The following is a 26,728-nucleotide window of genomic DNA, read 5'->3' on the forward strand; positions in this document are numbered from 1 at the left end:
GCGTTCTCTTTTATATATATAGATGACAATTATTCAGCCCCAAATAATGTTTTATTATGAAGAATGAATTTTCGGATATTTCTTGTCTCTTGATAAACTGGAAAATATTCTATCCCGCTCAACGAACCTCCTCTACTACTAAACTATATTTTGTGTGCCATTAAAGAAAGTCAGGAAAGGATCATTCTTCGAAAGGACCGAACCTTATTAGGCAACAAAAAGTGCAAGGACTCATATCAAGAGTGATAGTTCGGTAGTAGAACGGTCACCTCGTGATGAACAACATCTTGTTAGTGAGTTTTCTCGGGGTTCTCCTATTTCCACCTACAACCTCATTCCATCAATTCTGTCATAATCATTCACTTTCATTAATCACTCGTCTCGTTTAGCCTGCAAAGCATTACCGTGGGACGTAAAACTTAGATTGCATTTATTTTGTTCTAATTTAACTAGATTATAGTTCTGATAACAGCCTAGTACAAATGTGTCATCAGCCTAACAACTCGATCGAAAGAGTAAAATGCTTATGATAGCTCACATATTCATCTGTTCATACGACTTACCAATGAATCAACAGGAAAAATATACTCCCACTAATAAAACGAAAAAGGCTGACATGCTTATTGGCTGAAAGTGCAGTTGTCTTGGAAAGTCTTCCTCATGGACATCACAGAACATCTGAATATGCAAATTATTTTAACGAAGTTGTAACCAACAGAATATTATAGGTCCTTTCAATATGAAACAACAATGTTAAGCAAATAGGTTTATCGAGATTCGCTACTGACTCAAATATCCCCGACACGGAGACAATACATCATGTATCACGGAAATAATTTATCCTTGGATTTTTTTCTTAATGCTGTATCACTTACCATAATAATCTCGCGCTTCTCTACTCGGAGAGGAAATGTACAACCCAAATGATGTTCATTGTATTTTACTTAGTATTCTAGTTGGCAATGACCTAATCGTATGAGAAAGCTTTTGTTAACGTATGAAACGTTATTTCACACCCCCTTTCAGGATTATGCTATTATGAGACGCAGACATACAGCTTAACGTGAAATCTGAATTATTAATACGTGTACTCATACGGAGGATTGAAATCAGGTTTCTCCATACCAAAGACAAAAGTATTAACCATTTATTCATGCGAAGTTGTGTCTAGCAGTTCTTCACTAATCACTATTACTAATCTCCTACTCTTTTCCGGCGGGAGCTGATATAGTTCGGATTCCACGTTAATCAGTAGGTCCACGTCTCATATAGCCTCGCTGCTGAACTGGACGTAACAACTCAAAATCACCTCACCTCTTACTCTTTTTACGTATCAGTCGTCGTCCATACTAATATTTGATATCAAGCTAAATGGTAGCAGACAGAATTTATTTATTTATTTGGGTTCGGCCTTTTAGATTGAAAAGTTAAATGGAGGGTAAAAGTCAATACATAACATTGATGCCCTGGGTAAGATTCGAACTGGTTATAGATCTTGGCTCTCTAGCTTAATGCCTTATAATGTTCGGCAATGCCAGCCGCCTGGACAGGGTCAATGTGAAACAAATACAGATATAGATTATATATATTAATGAAGAATTGAATTTAACTATAAAATCCCTATTTACACTGTCCTTGTTGAATTTCACCATTATTTGTACATTCAACACAAATTGACTCCAACTTCTGCGAATTCGAATGGGGATAAAACGATTGCAAATGTATTGTCCAAAGATACTATACACAAACATATATACACACAAAAATCATAAATACTTAATCTAGACCACAGTGAAAGTAGGCGACTAAAGGAAAGACTGTAAAAATAGCATTTCAAATACTTCTACATTTGAATATTCGAATAAAAATTATTCAAATCACTAGTCGAACAATTAATTTGGATGCTCAGTCTAAAATTATGCGAACACTAATATTTGAATAAATTTTGAATGTCTTTATTCAGATCTCTACAAGCCTTCATGTTTCAATCACTACAACACGAAAAGCGTGACATTAGCTGTTCTGGCATTGCACCAAACTGTCAGCAAGACATCAATCCATAATGTGAAACGAGTTCCCTTGTGGCTATGTGGGTAGCGTATACGCCTTTGGCGCGGGAGATCCGGGTTCGATTCTCAGCGGGAGCTCATGTGGTTCGAATCCCATGTTAAGCTGTAGATCCACATCTTATATAGGCTCGCGGCTGAACGGAATGCTAAACTCAAATTCACTCCATAATATGAAACAATCCTCATTTCTTCTCTTAATTAATGAAGATAAATAGTTCACGGCAACAATCAATGTTGTAAAATAAAATAATTAAACATAAATAAAATATAAAACTCACCCCACATGCATTTCTCAGTGTGGCATCGTCTAAATCTTGATATTAAAATCTTTCTGAAACAAGAAAAACAATGAAATTACTAAAAAGGAAATAAAAAAAAAAGAAAGAAATGTAAATCTTAGAATATAATCTTAATTTCTTAATGAATGCCAACGTTTTCTTATCTCTTTTCGCTTTCTGTCCTTTTCCTTCTTAATAACTCATTGACTAAAGACTTTTTAATACCCATTACTTCAGCTGCACAATTTTGCCCCAAATTGCCGTAAATAAATCTCCAAGTAGATTGAGCTTTTAACTGTGTCATTCGTTTTTGTTAATTGCCATGAATTCGTCATATCAATCACTTTGCTAGAAAGCTACTAAAATTAAAGAAAACAAAAGACAGTTCTATTAAACCCGTGTAGAAGCTCTCGTTTTCCTTTCTTTGTTTTTTAAAAGAATGATGATATACTAGTATTACAGAAGCAGTTGCTAAGCAACAAGCTCTAAATTATCCTTTTAAGTGGTAGTTCATACTTAAATATGTAGTTTTTTCTACTTACTAGGTATTATATTTTGGCACATTAGTAAAATAATTAACATTCTCATTTTGATCTTAATTTCCTCCGCCTCACTTTCTCTTACAAAAAGGAGCAAATAAATCAAAATTAATCCATTTATTGTAAGCCAAGCAAAGGAAAGCCTGACCATGAATCAGCATATTAGTAAGAAATATAGCAGTTATACAAAGTGGTTAAGAATGAGCAAAAAGGGAAACTTAATAATAATAATAATAATAATAATAATAATAAATTAATGATAATAATTAATAAACAGCATATAAATGTGGCGAAGGAATTAATCCACATTCCTAGGATCTATTCGGTTCGAAAATATTCATTGAATGAGAATTACGCTTTTTTTTTTTTTTTTCAAATTTAGCAATGATATTCCTTCGTTGTCTTTCAGGATTTGCTTCCTCCTCGATCATTGTGTACTCACCAAATATTTTGCAGATTTTCCACAAATTATTTCTTTTTCTATGATGTTAGTACGTCCATTAATGTAGAACTCTTTCAAATTATAATGCGTCTATTTCGCAACTGAAGCGTTTTTTTCCCGTTCTTTTCTTTACTTTCATTTGCTGTCACTAACCCCACTAATTAGCTAACAAAGTTGACCACAAGCACTTAAAATCACTCTATACCATAAACAATAATAATTTTGCATAAAGAAGCATTAAATGCTGTGACATATACAAAGGGTTTCAATCCAGCTTTCAGCAAGATTTTATGAAAAAAAAATGTACCAGATCAAGATACGTGCACAAACACAGCAAATGATATTAATTTAGAGCTTGAACTCCATGACAAGATTCTGTGTACGCCACTGATTAAATGCATTTACACAGTGGTCTTGAAAATGTTAGAAAGTAGGGAACGAGACTAATACCCTGGTTTCTCTTGGAAGAATAATATGGTATGTTTATTTTAAACGCATGAGTATATATGGTTGATACACATTCAAATGGACTTTTTGGGTTGTATCAATATTGTGGGTATGCATACGGTATATATATATATATATATATATATATATATATATATATATATATATATATATATATATTAAGGCTGTTACCTAAAGTAATGTAAAATTACGCTATAACTTAAAAAATTAGGTTTATGTATAAGTTAAAATTTCGTTTAAATAAAAAAAAACATTAATGCAAAATTTACATAATGAAAAGGTTACAGAATTTACATAAGAAACATTTTATTATAAATTTTTAATTTAAATCTATCTAAAAAGAATTGTTTCATTTATTTTTAAAAATTAAATTTAAAACCAAAATATAACACAAATAAAAAGTTTATAACTAATTAGTTACAATATTTTGTCCATGATTTAATACAAATTTTTCATTATAACGATCCAACCATTCTCCCAACTCATTGACTAGAAATATTTAATAAACACCAACTTTCGAAATTCAATAGTGGCTGGGGGCGGGAGGGGGGATTAACGCAACCAATTCCCGAAGTACTTCCCTTCCAGAACTCGTTTATATAATCCGTACATAGCAATTGAACTAAGCGGATAATACTAATTGGCTATATTTCTCAGCGAAAAAAAAAAAAAAAGTCAACAGAAAATCTAGCTCAAATACCGAAGGCATTAAGATGTTAAGCAGAATGTAAAACGTTAGGAGGATACACTTGTAACATAAGTATCAGATTCGCGAGAAAGCATTTACGAAATATTTTTCTTGTTTAATAAATGTTTATACACAAAACTGTCTATAGGTAAACTTACAATAAGCTAATTAGCAACTCTCCCGGAAATGATTAAGCTAAAATAAATGCTTATGCGAATAAAGCACACTCATGCATATTTTTAATATATACAGCAATGTAAGATTCGAGGAGTATTTAGAGGACTTGAATTCAATTTCAAACGTGCGTATCATACATAATACAAATAATAATAATAAACGTAATTCCAAACCTTGATGCAAGATAGTAATAGAAATAAGTTGTGAAATTATGTACAAAACACTACTTGTAATAGTCATTTACAATTTAGTTTTAGCATTCGCAGACGATACACGTTTGACATCTCTTTCCTATTTCTATTCATGATTTCTACATTAGTGTCACACCTTATCAAATCAACATAATTTTAAGAGGAAAAACATTCACCATTTCAGATTTTCAAAAATTTGGTACAGGAAGTTTTCAAAAATCGGCAGAAAAAGTGCGAACGGATAATATTTGAATTGCTCTCGTAAATTAGGTAGAGAACTGAGAGTGGTGTCATCAGAGCCGAATTTCTAAATAGGTTAAGTAGGTTGAAGCCTAGGGCGGTGAATTTTTAGGGGCGGAAAATTTTACTTTTTATAGTAAGTATTTTTACTATTAGTGAAAACAAAATATCAACAAATTTTTATTTTCTCTGACGACATCCAGAAAAAAAAATTGAACAATATTTTCATCCATGTTATATATATATATATATATATATATATATATATATATATATATATATATATATATATATATATATATATATATATATATATATATATATATATATATATATATATATATATATATATATTCAGGGGTTGAGTAGAAGAGGTAATAGAGTTGCAGTATAATTAGTGTTCATGCTTGGAGGTACAGTGTATTATCAAGTTCATAGGAATTAGAAAGTTTCAATTTCTAAATTCAGTAAATAGCTTAATTTTGCTTTGACCAAGTCCGGGATACCACCTACTGAAGAATCGTAACACTTCTACTCGCGCCAGCAATGCACCATAATGTTATTAATGTATTAATTTTACATTATGTCTATGCCTTACAGCCGGAGGGTTACGATTGTTCAGCAGCAGGAATCTCAAGACTATGTTGTCTCAGCTTTGATTAATTTCATACTGGTTTGTGAACTGAATTTTTCTATATCAGTGCTGGCCACAGTGTAGAGCACAAACTTTTTTTTTTTTCACTGTTTCCAAAGGACAAAGACGGAAGCTGTGTCGCTTAATTAATAATACCGAAAAGGAGATTAATGGAGTTTGATGTTTGATCTTCACCCGCTCAACTTAACTAAAACCAGAAATAATAAGAAAAGTAACTCTGTTCCTGTAAATTGTATAACATTAGTTTCTTTGACATCTTGAAGGTTGAAGCACTGTGGAATATTAGCACGGATAAATCAAGGTTACTTAGATAATGGTTTTTATTTTAAAGATGGAAAACATAAAACATGTAGCTTTTTAATCGACGAATGCTCTGATTTCCAATCATACTGTGTGGCATCATTGAAAAGTTTGAAGATAGCTCATTGGTAGGCATTTCAAAACACCTAAGAAAGGGTTTCTCAACCTGGGGGTCGCGAAGATAAGCGGAAAAGATAAATATAATTAGTATCTAATACCAGAAAATATTTTTAAATATTATTTTGAATTTTGTTCTGATAGACATATTTTTATTTTTATACATACTGTTAAAAAAAAACAGGTCTACTAAACGTTTTCAACACGTGCAGAGTCATTTAAAAATCAATTTAAATGAAAGAGGTACGATATGAAACTAATGAGAACTGCATATTGAAATACCAGAAAAATACAAATGCAACAAAACCTGTACACTGAAATACAACTAAAATTGAAAGCTAATGAGATACTTGAACATGGTGTGATTTCATTAGTGCGGCAATGTCCGGTTCAATCTTCGTAACGTACATTATGAAATTTAAAATACTCAATAACTGTCCAATTTTTTAAAAAAACAAAATTAGAAATCACTTTATTTTTTTATCATATGACCCAAAATTAAGGAAGTTATATAAAGTTTTAAAATTTGAAACCGCCTCCATTTTGAAACAGTATTGCGGATCGGATCGGATCGGATTCGATATATGTAATATGAATGAACTGACCAAATTTGGTTTTAATCCATTCGCTTTTAGGGAAGTTACTGTATCCACTCTATACAAGAAATGGATTCTACTATTATAGAAATAGATGGATATCGTGAGATCTCTGCAATAGCTACATTAAAAATCCCACACAAGCTCACTACAAACCAGAAATTATAATAAGGTTGCTGGGAAGAAGATGTGATAAAATGGGGGTAGTGATCGGAATTAGGTTCAGAACTCCTGACCTAAGACATCATTCTCTTCAGGAAATGTATCCAAATATCGACATTGCCTTGCGAATCTCCCTTCGATTCCAGCGACCAACTGTTGTGACGAAAGAAATTTTTCTTGCTTGAAAAGGGTATTTAAAAAAAAAAAAAACTATTTAAGAAGCACGAGGAATGAAGGCAAACTGAACTCTGTTGATTTTGTCTTTGTGTATAGAATCTCAAATTGCCACAAAGGTTGATTCCATCACCTTCATAGAAAAGTCTGAAACAAGGACTTATAAACAAAAATGATGATCAAACAAAGATATCGAACAGTAAAAATGTTAAGCCATTCGACTACATGTACTTCTAATGGAAATTTAATTATGAAATAAACCTTAAGATAGCTTGTTACTGTGATTACGAAACGATTTTCATTTATATTTTAACATCATTTGATTTGTTATGCTCTTTTCTTTTTAAATTAAGGTCTTAAGACTTAAAACGTTCTTAAGAAAATAATTAAAGGTCATAAAATTTAGGCCTACTAGAAAATAAATACAATAATGTGGAACATCATCATTTCTGAATAAGTTTGATTTTTTAAAAAGGCATCTGTGGGTTGGTTTCATTTCTCTGAGGAAGGGGGCGGCAAATTTCAGGTCAGCCTATGGGCGGCATGGAGCTAAATTCGGCTCTGGTGTCATTTTACATTTTTCATGCTGTTTTCTGTTATAAAACACAATATGAGTCAAGAAAAAATTGCTTTTTCAAAATCAAAATCAAAAATACTATTAAAACAAGTTTAAAAAAAGTGAAAAATATATATCTTACGCCTTAATCCAAATTTTTGGGAGGAGTGTATCTTAAGCATTGTTTTCAGTCCCATCATAGATATCCGTAAAGTGTAGGGCACGGGGTGAGCAATAGTCCCTTGTGGATTTTCCAATGGGGTTCAGTTCTTCAAAATACGCGTTAAAATCAGAGATGGTGTGGGTCAATGAAAACTTGACCCATGACCCACTGACCTACCACCCACTGGACTCACGTTCCACCGTTACCAACTCTGACCCACCACCCATGAAAACCCATCGTCCTCAACTCTGACCCATGATCCACGCCCTCTTCTCCACTGACTGAAGAGTTTATACTTGGCTGAATTATCACTGAATTTCTACGGTCAGTTGCTCAAGCACCGCTCTGTTACAATACCGGTGGATCTGACCTTTACGATAGAAAATAGTAAAATGTTTGTCATGGGCCATATTACGATGAACTTCTATTTAATTAACGTACATAATTATTTTCTTGTTGAATTACAGATAATTTTTAGTAGAAAATAGAATGAAATTTGGAAGTCTCAAATCAAGGTAAAATATACCAAAGTAAAAGAATAAAAAATACAGTGTAAAATTCGACCGAAAGTGTCTCGAAAGTTAAGTAGTTAAGTCCTACTGCTACTATTACAATTACAAATATCAAAATCCAAAAGCGCCTGAAGTTCTTCCTTCACTTAGACATACTCATCTTAGATAAGTAAATAGAAACAAATGAAAAAGGAAGAAAAATGGGGGCTCTGAGTCAGCGTGAGTCACACTGGGTGATGGGTCGCAGTGCGTCATTCCTGTTGACCCACGACCCACTTACAAATCTTGACCCACCTGCCCCACTACATCTCTGGTAAATATATATTAGATTTGCTTACCCACACACTGTAGTACAGAGAGTTATGCAGTGTGCGTAAATAATTGTCGTTTTACGTGAATTATTAACTGGACATGTGCATGAAGATATGTGTATTCGCCCCTCCCCTTTCCCCGGAAAAATTGTTCAGGCGCTTTTGTTTGTAATATTCAGTTAAGCAATTTTATACTCAAACTGAATTTTACAACAGGAAAGAAATTCGGGTCCGGAATCAAGTTTTGATTGCGACCTGAATTCCAGGTATGTCAAATTAGATTCGTGTAGGTGACCGCTCTGCTTGTTTCTACAAACTCAAAATCTGACATCAAACATGGCATTCTTGCCTGAGGCAATGAATGCCTAAACGTGTATCCAAAACACAGCCAAGCATGGTCTTGGGAGTTTAGATTATGGGATAAGCAGGGGGGAAAGTACGGGGGAAAGCGGGGGACGGCGTCCCCCACCTTCAAAAAATATATAAGGCGTCCCCCTAGTTCCTCAAAAATTACAATGGGCAAAGACAGGCAAGGGGATGGCATGATGTCATGCTGCTACCTACTGTTCCCCTACCTTTTCAGATCCACTTTTACCCCTGGGGATAAGAAATGAAATCTTTGAGTTTTACGTCCCACGGTTATGCCGGTTAGGCTAAAGGAGACGGTGATTATGATAAATGAATGGAATGAAAAAGTGGGAGGAAACGGGAGAACCCCGAGAAAACGCACGCACATGGTTTTTGTCCACCACAAAGTTCACTTGGCGGGAGCAGGGCTTGAACCCAGGACCCCATGCACAGAGGTGAACGCTCTACCACTGAGCCACTGCGGCCCCATCCTGGGTATAAGAGATAATGCACTATACTATATGTAAATTACAGCAACTTACGAATTACTGCGAGTCTTTTCGCTACCAACTAAAAAAAAAGTTTTAAATTACTATCGATCATTCATTCACTCCTTTGCCAACAGTGAGTACAAGTTAATTGGCAAATAAAACAATTTCAAAATTAATTGAAGAACAAGAAAAATCCGTTAAGCATCATGATTCCCAGTCAATCGTGATGTGGAATATGCATTTAACAAGAGCTTTTCAACACCTGAGCAAAAACTTCCAACTACTTTGACAGTTCACTATAATGTGTGTAAAGAAGAAAAAATATATTAACGACCGCATCATCACTAATTTACCGCCCGGGTGTTTGCCTTCTTAGAGGCGACTGTCACAGGCAGCGCAAAAGCAAACATCCTCCGTATATCAACCCTAAAAAGAGAGGACAAGAAGTCGTGATTTAAATTTAGATCAAGTTAAAGAGAAAAAAATGAATGAACACTGCGAAAACACTTGTATCAATTTCTCGCGTACATTAATCTTTCTTATGACTGCTTTCTTTTGCCCTAAACGGATACAGCAAAAGTGTTTGCAGCCAGTGTCGCCAACCAAGTATATATCGATTTTCCTCTTCATATAATATTTTGGTTGGTTGGTTTATGTGAAGTTTAACGTGAGATAAGAATCACATAAGACCCTACCGGGAATCGAACCCGGGGTTCCTTTACAGAAGGCTTGTATGTTGCCATATTTAATTTTCTAAAAAAAAAAGAACCCAACCGGGTTTATGCCCACTTCTTAATTCAGCTTTATAAGAAATGCTAAGTAATCCAACTCGACAGGCCCACGAGCACAGAACTTTTTCAAGCAAAGTTAAAGACAGTTCATGCTCTTTAGCGATACTCGAACCCATGGCAGATTACACTTTGTGATCTGTGACTAAACCTCACACCATTACACTGTAGTTACCACCTAGATCCAAAGTTTAACGCGGAATCGGAACCACATGGTTTCCCACGAACCCACAGTTCCCATGCCAAAACTCGTATCCTACTATACAGTCACAAGAAAGCTACTCTTATATTTTTATTATCAGAATTTTGCAGGAATCTCGTGACTAATATTGAACTCAAACTATTCCTTCCCCATAAGACACTATCACTTCTGTATCGAGATTATGCTTTATTTTATATCACCAAATGATGGTACCTCATTGTGTTTGAAATTCTTCCCTAATTTGCAATCCCATCTGCCTGTTGAATTGAAGTCTAAATTCAATATCATTCGCAATAACGATTAATCCTGCGGAAGTTTCAATATTATTCGCTATTTCTTATATTCAACTTCTGAAATCATATTGCAAATAAAACCAAGCTGTGCTCCAAGACGAACACGAAGTTATTTTTGCTTCAGTATTATTCTTAGATACTATGCTCTTTGTCATTCCTTTTATTTGTTATCAACTAAATCATTCTTACAGGAATTCACAACATAAACAATATATTAAGGAGTACAGCTAAAGGGAAACCACGAAACTAACTTGTAAGACGGAATGATACCGAAAGGTTGGGTAAAGCAGGGACCCCACTCCGTAACGGTTTGCGTCATAGAAACGTAAAATCTGCTTTTTAATTCGCAAAAATAGGTATAGTAGTTATAATTGATTTTTGCAGCTTTTGTGTTGCGTTACACTTCACTTTTTTTTTTTTTTTTTTTTGCGAAGCCTCGTAAGAAATAAGGTCCTAGACAGGGGCGCATTCACGTGGGGGTTCACCGGGTCCGGACCCCCCCCCCAAAAAAAAACTTGGTAACTCCATATGTATATGTACACTTTCTTAATAGAACAATACTTGTTGAATAGAGAAATGATTGATGTTGCCTAAATATTTTGATCTTACACTTCACTTAATTTTTTCTCCCCTTATAAAAGCAATTAGTTCTATCATTTTTCTCTGGGAATATAGGTGTGGGAGTACTTAACAATTACTTACCGTCTTTTCTGGTGTACAATATCACCGGTTCAATACTACACAGACGTAGTGTCTTGTAGTATCGGACCCCACCCAAAACTTTGGATCCCTCCCAAGAAAAATTCTGGGTTCGCGCCTGGTCCTAGATCATTACGTGACAGCGATGATTTAATAGTAGTACCACTCATTTCGGAGTTCAATAGTCACAGATGTGACAATGTTGAAGCATTACTACTTGCTGACAGCATTTCAAAGAATTTATAAAAACACGATCTTGAACGGTGTTCCTCAATATCGATACAATTAACTATTTCATGATCAAATAAATTTGTATAACAAAATTAAATTATCAATTGGAACATGCTTCTTATGTATATTGACGAGTCTTTACAGACAAAAAAATAATCGTTGTAGTTAGCAACCCTGCACTATTTGCCGACTTAAAAGCCTATCCTTCACAGGTGACGCAACTAATGAAAAAATGAGACAAATGAACGGATGTGAGTGTTTGCTAGCATAAATTACAGTCGGAAACGTTAAGTATATATCATCCTTCATACATATCTACTGTATATTCGAATAGGCCTATAAAAATCTTCGGTGCAGGCCCGTAACCAGCCAAAAATGTAGGAGGGCGTGGTAGAAGTTAGGGAGCCCCGATCCAATCATATTATAGTTCATTTGCAAGCCTATCGTGAAAATTTTAGGGGGCAGTAAAAATTTATGGGGCCTTCCTCCCAACCCCCGTGGACACGGGGCTGCTTCGGTGGACTATTCTATCTGGAAAGAACATTTTCCCCGTTAAACACGGTTGTATCTCGGTTGAACTTCCAAGAAACATACGTACTCTCTGAATAATAAGTAATTTTAATCTAGATTACCTACGCGATCTTAAAATTTTCAATAAATGAAAAAGGATCAAATCAACACAGAAACAGCACCAAACGATAATGCAATTAAGTGAAATCTAGTTGAAGGAAACAGGGAAAACCCACAACAAAAACTCAAGGAAATGCTACTACGTACCACAAATTCACACTGACAGAGACACTTTGTATCAGAAATGGGAGCTTTACCACTACCCTCTACGAAGCTAGAGCAAAAATGTTGGCAATATCAAGAATCAATATTTAAAATAATAATTTCTATGTATCCTGAGTATATTCTGGCCAAAACTTCACAGTTAAACACTATTGGTGAATATATAAAATAGGGTTGGCAGACAAGATTTGTCTATCTCATCTCGAAAATGATGTAAAAAAAACGTGGTCTCGTCTCGGAAAGTATATCTGCTCTATGGAAGAATTCCGTCTCTTATCTCGTCTCCCTCGTGGGCAAACCAAGTATGAAGGCACGAAGTCACAAAATATCGTATGTCCACTTAACTTCATCAAATAACTATGGAAAGAATTAATTCGAAGCGCCATGTGTGCATGCAACTCTATTTACGTCCTTATCAGCACATACTGGATTTGTATACCAATTCGCTTTGGTATATTTAAATGAGTGGTTCTCAACCTAATTCCTATCACGACCCCATTTTCAGCGGCCCCCTTACAATTTCTGGTTTTTAATAAGTTTGTGTTGGGATTTTTAATGTAAGTCTACCTATTGCGGAAATCTCGCCATGTTCATCTGTTTCTATAAAACTAGAATCCATTTCTTGTATATAGTGAATACAGTAACTCCCCTAAGCGAATGGATTAAAACCAAATTTGGTCAGTTCATTCACATTACAAATATCGAAACCGATCCGTCATACTGTTTCAAAATGGAAGCCGTTTGAAAATTTTAGAACTTCATAACTCCCTTAATTTTGGGTCATATGATAAAAAATAAATTTGTTTCTAATTTTGTTTTTTTAAAAAATAGTTGTTTAAGGTGGATCACCACCCGGAAGTCAGTACATATTTTAGCTCATTCCCTTAACTACTGCGCAATGAAACGTTACACGTTATAAATGTTGTACTATAAGATAGAGTTATTTTCAGCTACAACACAAGACACTGATTCATTTAGTCGTGTCTTCTGATATTGAAAAAAAAAAGAAAAGAAAAGAAAATATTTGATTTGTTTTACAATGAGCATACAAGATGGCACTTGCAGCTGTATCTTACTAGAAGTGCTCAATTTTATGAAATGGTGATTTGAATGTGTAAAGTACTTAAAAGTAACGATCTTGTTACGAAACACATATTGTTATATATTGTTTAAACGTTTTTCGTGTTATGTTTCACATTTTATTTAAATATGAATTTACATTTAAGGAAATAGATTTTGAGAAGAAACTTGCGCAGAACGCCATAATACGTTGTTGCTAAATTTGTACGTTTAATTCCTGGATTCTAGCGTTGCAGTTCGAGAAGTGGAATTTGGCTGTGAATTGCGGTAAGGGTCGAAAACTAATTTCTCCAGTAAGTATCCAAGCAGAATTCCATGATTACTTCCTTTATTATCTGGCACCAGTAAACACTCGACACTACCTGGCAACGCCGCACTATTCAAGCAGTGTTTAGCATAGCACCGACAACACCTAGTGATCCACCTTAAAAAAAAAAGTTATTATTTTAATTTTCGACAGGTCGCCACTTTGAGTTACCTCATATTGTTATAAATTTGGTACATTGTTGTGTATGTGTTCAGTATCACCAAAAACTGTTAAAAGCAACTTGTTTACATTTAAAATTTAGGAAACAAATAAAACCCCACACAAAAATATACCTTCATTGTGGCCAGCTTGCTGAAAACAAACAGACTATTCGCTCACAGACATACACATGTAGAATTCTACAAACAACAACAAAGGATCCTAAACAAAAGCAATCCCTTTTATTACCCACAGAATAAATTTGTCCATTCTTGATTTATCGATAAACGCAACACACCTATTGCGAATTAGTATTTTCAATTTTAATTGTATTTCAATATGCATGTTTTATTACATTTGTATTTTTCTGGTATTTCAATATGCAGTTCTCATTAGTTTCACATCGTACCTCTTTCATTTAAATTGATTTTTAAACAAATCGGCACCTGTTGAAAATGTTTAGTAGACGTATTATTTTGTTATTCTTAACAGTATGTATAAAAATAAAAAATATGGCTATCGGAACAAAATTCAAAATAATATTTAAAAATATTTTCCTGTATTAGATTCTAATTATGTTTATCTCTTCCACTTATTTTCGTAACCCCTATGAAAGCCTCTCGGGACCCCCGGGTTGAGAAACCCTGATTTAGATGTACAGTTGTTCCAATTTAGAGAATAATAATAATAATAATAAAATCAACATAATGAAAAAGGCAACTATACTTCTATCTTCAGATGACGAAACTAGTTTATAATTAGAAATTTAGAATTATTAAAAAAAATATACGTAATAAAATACAAAATTACTTGTAAACAGTAATTCTACAAAAAAAAAAAAAAACCGCTTTACACAATGCTTGTACTACGATGAAAGACCGAAATAAGAAATTCTCATTGTCTTTCATTTATTTTTGAATCACTGTCTACAAATCTGTTTCTTCTCCTCCTACCTTGGCGCGAGCAGTGTTTACTGCTGTTGATTACTTGTTATCACGCAATCATCAACCACACAATTAGCACGAACAAAGAACTTTACATTCTTCACAGTGACACCGCGTTCGCACATTATGAAGGAAGAAAGAACAATGTTACATATATGATACCGGAGGTCCCACGCCCCTAAGTCACCCTTTAGTGGATACGGGATGTTCTACTAGAAATACAGTAAGATTTCGATTTCTCTGAAAAGTTCAAAGTACATTTATAATATATTTCGTAAAGCCAATTTAGAAAATTCTCACGTTATTTCTGAATTGTTTGTAACTCGCAATACATATGCTATCAAACGCAGCGTATTCAAATAATCTTCACTGGCATTCTTGAAGGTCATTTTGTCGGATGTGTGCACTTCTCAAATATCTTTTCAACTCTCCCAATGACTTGTTGTACTTTACTGCATACTGGTTTTATTAACATGTCAACAACACAGAAACGAAATCTCAAACTACACTTGTTGAGCTGATGTTTAATCAGGATTGATTCATTTTGCAATGCTAAACGCATCTGAAAAAGGTCAAAGAATCATGCTTTCTAACCGTAAATACACACACGTACAGCAATATTTCTCTTCTATAAGCTGTTCTTGCTACCACAACACTTTTTATTCCCTTCCCCCAAATGCTCGTATTCAAAGAATCCAAGAATGCAATCAAGATTATATATGCAGAACATTCCAGTACTTTAAAAGCGGTACTCTACAAAATACCTAATATCGTCAATATCCTTAAACTAATCATTGTTTTCAATTTATCGCATTGCTTATAACGTATTAATTAGTTTCAAGATACGTAACTCTCGAGAATGCGAAACGTACCGGAATCAACGCTTTGTAAAGTGAATAAGTAATTGGAAATTAAGTACAGAAATTAATTGAAAGAATATGTGTTGATTTTAGATGATATTTAGGGGAAAGAGTACAAAAAATCCGGTAGAGGATACTTAGGGATCAACAATAAATAGATTTGCTGTTTTTCAATGATGTTCGAAACAACTAACAAACAAATTTAAATATATATATTAATAAATATATAATTGTGCTCAGTGGCTTAATTACGATTTTGTTTCGGGGGGGAGACTGCTAACTTTCGGGGGGCTTTGCCTGGAAATGTGAAAATTCTTCAAGATAATTCATTTACTTTACTATAGTAAGTAAGATTTCGGGGGGGGGGGGCATTAGCCCAGAAGCCCTCCTTAAATACGCCACTGATTGTGCTTCATAGCTATCTACTACGTTTAAAAGTTCTTTGCAACAAATTAGTAAGGTGAGGCACGGTGGCTCAATGGTAGAGCGCTTCTTTACAGTAGTGGAGTCCCCGGTTCGATCCCAGCGAAGTAACTTTGTGGTGGACAACATCGTGTCCATGGGTTTTCTTGGGTACTCGTGTGTCCTTCCACATTCTCATCCCACCGATTCTTCCATAATCGTTTACTTGTCTTAATCATCTGTCTCCCTTAGCCTTAATTGAAAAACGTAAACAAAAATTTTATTTTCATTTTCAACAAAGTAAGAAGTAAGAACTTCCTCATGTTTATAAGGTTCACGTACCCACCTTCGGTGGAGGAAACCGATTCGATTCCTAGTGTGAGTTCATGTGGTTCGGATCCTTGTTAAACTGTAGGTCCACGTTTCAAATAGCTTCGATGCTGAAGGTACGCTAAACCTCAAATCAACCAAATATTTCTCCAGAATTTGAACGTGTGTTAAATAACGTAATAATTATAATAACAATTATTGCATAATTTAACCTTCCGCCAATCTGAAATACTTTATCCATTTATTTCCTAGTACTTTTTTTAAGTAGTAGTACCCATATACAGGTCATAACTTTGATACTGCTTCCAGTTATTGTTGATAACTGTGGAACTCGCCAAACAGTGACGGCTCTCAAGGGAATTTACATTGGTAAGACAATTACATTTCAGTGCTATAAAAAGTACGAAAGAAAGCTTCAGAAAGCTGAATATAAGGATTAATTTCCTAGGTAATCCGTATTCCCTTAGTTTGCAATAATAAAATTTGATTTTTTACTGACGTAGCTTCCCTCAAGAGCCGCCAATACCGGCAAATCTGCGGAGTCCTCACGCTAAGCAGTCATGGATTATAAAGGGAACAACTTTAAAGTTTAACCTAGAAAATTACAAGTCAGGATTATGCAAGTTAACTTCCAGTTATTGTTGATTGTAAAATAAGCATATATGACAGTAGAACCCACATGAACTTTCAAATTTGATAAGTTCAATGACGTCCTTTGGGTTCGATAACTCTCCGCCCATAAGTGCATTCTTTTTCCGATGTTTGTACTGCCTGGTAAGTTTTTTAACAGTTGCATCTGCTCTTAAGTACATTCACGAAGGGAGGAAGGGAGGTGGTGAAGAATCGTGAAGTTTAAAATGAAAACGATAGAAGTTTATTGAAAAGTCCAATGAACATCATTTGTAAAAAGAAAAAAAATGCTGAAGTTTTCACATTCCTATCGGTACTCTCAGAATTGATGAGGTCTTGCTGAAGATAATGAAAGTGGTGTCCTGTATACAACATCAATCTTCGATCAGCTTAACTTGGCTGTTCCAATCAATTGCTTCAGTTAAATGGATAGCGTGACTAGTTTTAATGAAACAATTGCTTATTTTCCTCTCTCTGCAGAGAAAATTATTTTCACACCCGCATCATTGATGGCTAAAAAAAGCAAGAAAAAAATTCTAAGGCCTCTGCCACGACTATTACCCATCACCATTTCAATCTAATCCTAAAAATCATTCTTCTTTCATACTACACTGGAAGACCCTTTTCCAAAGGCTACTTTATAGAAAATCACTATTGTCCACTTTATATGCAGATTCCATTTGTTATATACAGTTAAATTTCACTTTATAATTAACACATGCAAAAACTTCACTCAACTTCGTTCCGCTTATTGGGTTCCTCAGCCTCCTATATTAGCTCCCAGCGCAAGCATACGAGAGCTTATGGATTCACTCCAGGTATGTGTTTTTACTTACTATGGGCACTTCATTTCCCCATAACTACTGGCCGGATCTATGTCAAATTTAGTGGGAAGTAATCCATGGTCTAAGGAATAAAGATTTCTAACTTGGTGGCCGGGTTCGGCCGTACACAGGCTCGGCTCGCCTTGTATGTGGTATTTTATTTCTCGATAACTACTGGCCAGATCTGAACGAAATTTGGTGGACAAGTAGACAATTATCTTAAGACAGTCTACTTGCTATATTTGGTGGCCGAGCTCGGCTTATGTGTGGTACTTTATTTCTCGGTAACTATTGGCCACATCTGATCCAAATTTTGGGCAAGTAACCAATAGTCAAAGGAATAAAGATCGTTATATTTAATAACCGATTTCAGTCAAAGATAGACTCAGTTCAGTACTTTATTTCTCGGTAACTACTGGTCGGTTCTGAACCAAATAAGGTGAGGAAGTAGCCCTCGTCCGAAGGATAAAGGTGTTACATTTGGTGGTTGAACTCGGCTAATGGCAGGCTCGGCTCGGCAACAGACGCTGTATCTACAGCTTTGCACGCCGGTAGTTTCAGGGTTTGATTCACCTCGACTTGTTTATTGATTTTTCAGTCTAGTACTGCTCATGAAGATAAACGAACTCTGATCGGAACTATGAGCGACTATCAATCCATGATTATCCACATATATAGTGTATCAAACTGATTGCCCTGATTCGAAACATTTTGTGTTAGAAGCAAACACATCTTGGACAATTTAACAATGACACAAGATTAGATAACAACTATCTCGATGTTTCATTTGCAACATCTCGGCACGGCATAGTTTGGCCTACTGCCGCTAAAGGACCTCCAAGTAAAAGTGAGTGACGACCGGCGCTAAGAGAACATTCAATGTGCTGAAATTTCATTCATAGCTAACTGTTCAGCTTCAGCGTCATTAATTAAGACTGAAAAATTTTGTGGTGGCCCATTAGCGTAAAAGACATTCAATGAGTGAGGTCGAGCTTCTGTCCTGGCGTTTACCTTCTGCTGACATATCACCTTACATATATCCTCTGTCGATCTACGTTCGTACAGATTCTATGTTTCTGCAAACTTGGTACAGTTACGGACATGTATAATCGACATAAGTACACTGCACGTTCCTGCGATGAACTGGACTACTAGTTTGATGTTTTCAGCATAACAAGAGAAGTCCATACTAAATAAAGGATATTAACAGGATATGTAAAAATCATACTTTATTATTATTATTATTATTATTATTATTATTATTATTATTATTATTATTATTACAACAATTGGGTTTACAACTAGGATCCCATTTCTTTATCTTGCATGAGAGGCCTGCATGTCTAGTACACCACTGGTATTCCTTATTCTGTGTTTGTCTCTCCGTTTCGTGTGGATGTTTATTTTTGTACTGTTAGGTTTTTATAAAGGTAAGCAAGAAAGTTCTGTCGCTTTTTCACCCACCACCTTCGAACATCGATATATCACCTAAGACGTACATGGAAGATAAAAAATAGTCCCCTTCAGCATCGACGACCTTCTGCCAACGTTCTGGAAGGCCACGGATTCCATCGGGATAGAACTCGGTGGGCCGTGAAGCGAAGAAGGTATCAAATGCATTTTACTAGGGATTTGAACTGGCATCCTCTAAGGTGATTGTCCAAGGAATGGAACAGGTGATAATCGGATGACGCAATGTCCGGAGAGTATGGTGGATGCAATAGTGTTTCTCATCCAATGCGCAGAATGGTGTCCCGGGTTATCCTAGCCCGGCAAAGCGTTGTCCTGTAACAGGAGGAACCCTTTGCGATTTAGAAGTGCTGGCTCCAGAGTTTTGAGTTTTTCTTCAACACAGCTAAACTGCTGACAGTACACGGTTGCATTGATGCTCTGGCCAACTGGTAGCAGTTCCAGATGCACGATGCTGGAGCAGTCTACCAAACACACAGGAGGACATTCTTCTCGCGCAGTGCTGGTTTCGGCTATTTTTGTACCGGTTCATGAGATACTAACCAATGATGATGGCGCCGTGGAGCTTCGTACAGGATCCGCTTCTCATCACATGTTAACACTTTGTCCAAAAATGGCTACTTCCTTAGATGAACAGCAAAGAAACACAGGTGTCTGCTCACGTTGCCTTCTGGCCCGGAGATAGATCATATGGGACCCATCGACCCAACTTGTAGTGCTTCTCAAGTTGATGGAGGTGCTGCCGAATGGTTTCTCCACTCACATTGAATTGTAGTCCCAGCACCTCACATGTCTTTCCATTGTTCGTTTCAATTGCTGCCTGAAGATCTTCATTTTGTACACGTGTTGGTTTTCCGGCATGTGGTGCGTCTCTTGGAGTGTTTCGTCACAATCCTTAAACCTGTTAAACCACCGCTGCACTGTCCGCATAGTCACGACATCCTCACTACAGGCCTGGCGTATCTTCCGCCCCGCTGCAGCGGCGCTTGATCCCAGTTTGAACTCGTACAGCATACACGCCCGTATGTCGCTCTGTGGAGTTTCCATGTTCACCCTGTCCTTACGCAAGTTCATGGTGTAACTGAACTGCCAGAACCAGGTGGTACCAGTAGGATATACCCACACCAACAACTGACCTTCGACTTCTCCATTCGCATTCAACTCATGATATGAGAGCCAATTGAACACATACCTCCACAAAAAGCGAAATAACTTTTTTGGTTACCTTTATATATTAAACCTTTACATTATGTAACCTTTTTCTTTTTTTACGAGATTTTTTAAAGGAGAGAAACTGCTTTCCTCTGATATCTATTTCTTACCATTCATCTTGTTTTAAATGCTTAAGTAAGATCATTTTGTAACTTTTTATGTCATCCATTGCCCTCACGATAATAAAACCGTCATTCTTAACAACTTATTCTCTTTATTTACAGAGTGCCACACTGATATATTTGTAACAAAATTGAGGTTTTGTCCAACGCCTTTCTAATTCTCAACCACCCCAACGACTCTGTTTTTGGGTTGCCTACTATTGCAGGAAAGGGAGAAGTGCAGGTGGGAATTCACTTTTCGAGTCGACTATATATCAATGGCTCAACACATAACCCCAGGGAAGTGGATTCGTCACCGTGCTTTCATGAAACGAGCACCCAAATCACTTGACCTCATATTCCTTGATTTCTATATTTGGGATCTGAAGCAGATGATGTATGCTGAGAAATCCCGCGATAAAAGCACTTACAGAAACGCATTCAATACGCTATGACCACTTTACACCGGAGATTCTCCCGTGCGTATAATCAGAGCGGATACGACAACTACGGTTATGCATTCATCACACAGAATATGTGCTGTATTATGCTGTTGGTGATTTCAAATTTTCAGTGTTCATAATGTGAATATTAATTTTTCAAAACGTACAATTTTGTGAAACAGAACGTAATCCGAGACTACATGTTTATTTACGTATATAGTATTATGTTCTACGGCCATGCCTTGGCCTCCACGTGGAATTAAAAACGCAGGATCACGAAAATGAAAGATGAACGTAATTATCAATGTAGCAACTGCACTTACTGCTTAATGGTGTTTAGTGTTATGGAAAAATTGTTATATAATGTTCTGATTTGGTACGGTGCGTTGAATGGAAGCTAGTCTCTAGGTATTTTTATTTCGACTCTATTTTGCACTAGGAACTTTTAAACTCAATTATTAATTCTACTTTGTTAAAATTTGAAAAACAGAAGAACGGAAAATAAAACCTTTTAAGAAGTATGCTGGCTTCTGTATTCTGGATGCAAACAGCAAAATGAAATGCCACTAAGGCTTTGTTTTCCCGTTGCCAAATGGGCTAATAAAACATCTTGATGAAGTCATTGAAATGGCCACCGTTCTATGGTTTACGATACGTTTAATTGAGTGTCGATATACACCATATTGTCTCGTTTATAATTCTCTCACATGCTTATCTCTTGTTATTTATGAAGACGCCTTCGATAACAATGGGATCTACTTTTAAAACAATGGTGATTGTTACAAATCATATTGAGAATGTTGATATTATGATATACTTTTTTTTATGTGAGCGCTGCCCGATTTCATTTGATGTCCCTGTTGCAACGTTAATATTTAAATAGAAGTAGACAATAACTGAGAGACACAGTTATAGCTATGTTCACACGTCACTGATCTTAATGTCTACATGTAAGTTATCGATTGGATTATACTGTCTCTTTCAGTTAGTTTTATATAAAGTGCGGTCTACTTCTCCAAGTGGGACCTGAAGCACTATTAGTTTTTCAAGACATAGTACTCCTCATCGGTGGTCAAGTCCACAACCATACACAAACAAATTACGCGCATTAGCCACTTGGCCATGAAGAGCAACTCTCTAATCTTGTCTGATGTGTTTAAACTACTCTTTTTTATAAAGACTAATTTCTGCTAAGGAAGAAGCTGAAACCTCAGAACTGAAGTACAGCTGCCAAAAGACGAGACGAGACACTTATTGTCAGACGAGACGAGACTCTGCGACACTTACCAAGATAAGACATCACTTTCACCACAATCTTTCAAGACTAGACAACACGTCCTCCCCGCTGGACTAGTGGCTAATGCGTACGCCTTTGGTCTACGTAGTGTCGGATTCGACTCCCGGTAGTAGAGACTTTGGAATTTTAACTGTTCTCGATCTTTCTATGTTCGTGTCCCTGATCTTAAAGCTTAACAAAAAAACAATAAAATGAAGTAAAAAATAGTGGTAATTAGGGAACTTCATTTACTGAGGAACGTTTGGTACATCAGTTAACTTTTTATTTATTTTTTTTAAAGTGGGTGGTGTGCATCCTTTGTTACATGGGGTTCCGAGTTCAATTCCCGGCAGGAGAGCTCAAGAATTTTAATTTTACAATCATTCACTTTCGTTAATCGATTAGGTTAAATGGCATAATCGTAGGACGTTAAACTAAATCTCCATTTCATTTTCATTCAAGACGAGATAGCCTCAACTGTTGCCTCGTATTCAATCCTAGACTGAAGATTATAGTTATAACATATATTTGAAAGAACGAAAGAAAAGAAGAAACGGTAGTTAATGCCAAAATTATGATCGAAAATTATCAGAAAGCTAAGACAACTTGTACAATCAAGTTAGAAAGTTTTGCAAAAGAGAATTACACTGGCGTATAGGTAAACATTTCTTTATTTAATTTATTGAATTTTACGAATTTGCCAGACAATTTAAAGCAGACAACGAGAATTGAATTTTGGTGACGAAATGAATGGTCAAAGGACAATACTAATACCTATCTCCTGCGCACGATTCCAAGCCGCGACAGGCAAGTCTTGCGATCGTTATCCTAATCAGCTGCCTTAGGCAACACCATCCTGGAGAGACTTGGATGATGATTTAGGCCGCATGATTACGTCGATCGGTTCGTAGATTATAGAATATACTTTAAAAGCTTAGAACATAGATAGACTCACTGAGTTTCGTAATTCTACACAAAAATATAGAGACAATCCTCAGGAGAGGTGTCTTTCTACTTCGCCTAATACTTCAGTCGTCCCACATTTTAGGCAAAACTGAGAATTCACTTTTGGCCTAGTTCTCATTCGCCTAACGATCTTATCAAGAAGGAAATACCGCTATACAAAAGATCTAACAGTGTTTTAAATCATAGCTCCATCCGCTGTTACTTACAGCTAAGAAATATGACGTAATTTAAAGACGTCGTAACATTTTTCTCAGTGAAAAACAATATATATTCAAAACTCCAAAAATGAAATACATATTAATGAAACATGAACAAAATCGCCTTTTGTTTCCTTTCTTAAAAAAAAAAAAAAAAAAAAAAAAAAAAAAAAAGAAGTCCCAAAAACTTATCCCTAAGAGTAAACTACCCTTCAGGATTTTTTTTTTTCTAGAAAACGACTTATACTGTATTATTCAGTTGTTAATGGTCCAGTATATTAATTTATCAAATATAATATCATTAGAGCTGTTTCCGAGAAAATCGCTCTTCTCGATTACTACCCTTATTTTTTGGAGATGAGAAAATTAAGAAATGAAAAAAGAAAGAAATCTAAGGAATCTTATAACAACTTGAAGAGTAAAATTTGTTCTGGCTAAACTGAACACTATAGTTTCTACTGTTAAGTAAGTGTACAAATATGCACATGAATAAACCGACGGACAAACATTCAAAAATCACTGTTTCAGCATGTAGGCCCCATGAAACGGATCAGTTTGTTGAAATATCGAATTCTATATTTTTTCGCGATCATCTTAATCCCTCTTCTATTGTCGCTCAAAAGTAATATAAATTATTTAGTTATTTGAATTGAGAGTTCGAAAACGGAGATTTGAATCTCTGGGGAGAAGTATGGTTTAAATACTAAATTATTAAAAAATACTTTTCTAGTTAAGAGGATGTGCATTTTCTTTCTTTGTGGGGAACATTCAAAAATATAGATTTCTCTGCATGAAAGAGTGTTTCCAATGTATAATTATGGGTACTTCTAAAACTATGGGGTGCAGTTGAGGGTGTGTTTTACCCCTCACTCAGTTAACCCACCATTCCCCACTGCAATTACAAGTCAGTCTTACGCAGAGCACGTTCTTTAGCAAATAATGCTCCAGTACAGCTCCCTCGCATTTTGAACCCTTTCCCTGGAGAAAATTTTCTGGAAGAAAGGTTGATTCCAGTAGTCTCATGGCTTGAGTACTCTTTTAAGTATGAATGCGATTTCAAATCCTGTTGAAAGTATAAAACTTCGAACATAGGCACGAGTATTGGTTTTAATCTTTCAATACTGTGGTTTGACTCTTCTGTAACTTCGATATTATATCAGAACGTACACAAGATCATAAATTGCAAAATTTCTCGGTTCCTATTCATTTTCTTATTGTTTGTTATAAGATATAGGTGCCTTATAACAAGAGAAGAAAATAAACTGAAAGAGCATGAATAAATGTTGCCAGCCCATTTTCCAACAAAAAGTTGTTCTTTTCAACATGAGTACGTATCTTTCTTGTGTTAAAAGTATTATTATTATTATCTTACATCTGTACTCAACGAAGAAAAAATATAATCATGTTAGCTTTACAATTACGGTTAACACTTTACACTTACTATACGTGACGTGACATAGTATAACCAATACAGAACGAAAGAATGGTAAATAACATAGATAATAACAACAACGCAGTTCTCTTTAGTAGGACGTGGGAATGATCTCAACATGAGGAGATACGTCTAACGGGCATATAATGCATCAGTTCAGTCAGTGAGAACTACCAAACAGAAAGAAGATTGAGTAACAAAGAGTAGGGATAATAACTAATGTTATAAGAAGGAAAACGAAGACAGGAAAAGAAAAGAAACTAATCACAATTAAGTCTTATTTTGTGTCTAACATTTCTTTCATTCGCTATGGTCATTTCTATTGTTTCAATTCCTTTCATTTTATTTGGAATGAACGCTGTTGCTACCGTTCCAGTATCCCTCATACCACTCTGAATTTCAACTCTACCTGGAAGAAATATATAAAACGTACATGTATACCGTTTCTGTGAACCGGAATCTAATTCAATTGCGGCCCTCTTTTTCAGGTTTAAAAAAAAAGAAGAAAAAGAAGAACGCAATCAAATAATAACGCTAAGATTAATTACATTACAAACTGTTCTTTATTTCTTTTCTTTTACCTCCTCTGTACGTGTGTTTGCTTCCTTCTATTCTTCAGTTAACTAGTTTTGTTCAGCGAACCATGTCCTACAAGTATTGTACATGCCGTGTTTGCAAAATATCAACTCAAAAAACTGTAGATAGGAACGGGGAGAAAAAAGAAGTATGCTTCCTGTTGCTACAAATATGAATTACGGTGAAAAATGGGCATCTCTATTGGAAATGTTCTTTCCATGATTCGTTCTGCTTTGCGTGCAAATACTCCTTTGTCGTAAACCTATACAGTGGTTTTTCATTCCATTTTATTCAAGTTTCCGAGCTGAGAAGTTTTGCGACAGGAAAGAAAAGTCACACCGACATTACGATTTATTTATTTTTTTTTTTTTTTTTTATTTTGACGCTTTAAGGATCTCCGCTACGCTCACCCGTGGGGGTCTTGAATTTCAGTGAATGACTTAAAGATAGTGAAAAATATTTTTTTTTTTTAAATAGTCAGGTAGTACTTGAAATATGTTACAAAATGAACTAATTATCGTTTGCTGTATTGCAGAAAGGGGTTTATTCCAGTCCTATTGCCAACGGCACCAGAAGGTAGACATTGACCAATAGGTGTAATATGAAGTACTCGTCAAGCCCTATCTAAAGGACAGTTATTTTGGCCCTAAAGCCTCCGGAAGTTGGTCAAAAAGGGCAGCATTAGTGAGGGGGTCATTGGCGACTGACGAGTTTTAGGTATGAAATCAATATAGGAATAAGACCATATGCAACCACGACATTGAGGAGCACCCATAGAGGATAGCGCTAAGCTATCGACATAGGTGACGGGTCGAAGAGCGTTTCACAACTATATATCTCGAAAGAGAACAAAGGTAAACGAAAGAAAAAGTGTACCTAGTATAAAACCATTCAAGGGCCTGCATATGACATTCAATTTGTTTCAAGAAAACTTCAGAAACAGGGTTTAACTAGTAAGAGATCATTCTGCACCATGTGAAAACTGCTGCCAAATCATTTCAAAAATCTAGTAATATTTTCACATTCGTTGATTGGTT

General features: G+C 35.5%; 1 protein-coding gene across 2 annotated transcripts in view; it reads right to left on the reverse strand.

Annotated features, from left to right (window-relative positions):
- PDZ-GEF (PDZ domain-containing guanine nucleotide exchange factor) overlaps positions 1–26,728 on the reverse strand; it is an 835,430-nt gene that overhangs the window by 623,942 nt on the left and 184,760 nt on the right. For both annotated transcript variants that reach the window (XM_081771896.1, XM_081771905.1), the window contains one exon: positions 2,348–2,400. The gene's annotated coding sequence lies outside the window, so the exon portion shown is untranslated. The remainder of the gene's footprint in view (positions 1–2,347; positions 2,401–26,728) is intronic.

Source organism: Thermobia domestica, chromosome 1 (genome assembly GCF_964235325.1).
Source record: "Thermobia domestica chromosome 1, izTheDome1.hap1.1, whole genome shotgun sequence".
Taxonomy (NCBI): domain Eukaryota; kingdom Metazoa; phylum Arthropoda; class Insecta; order Zygentoma; family Lepismatidae; genus Thermobia; species Thermobia domestica.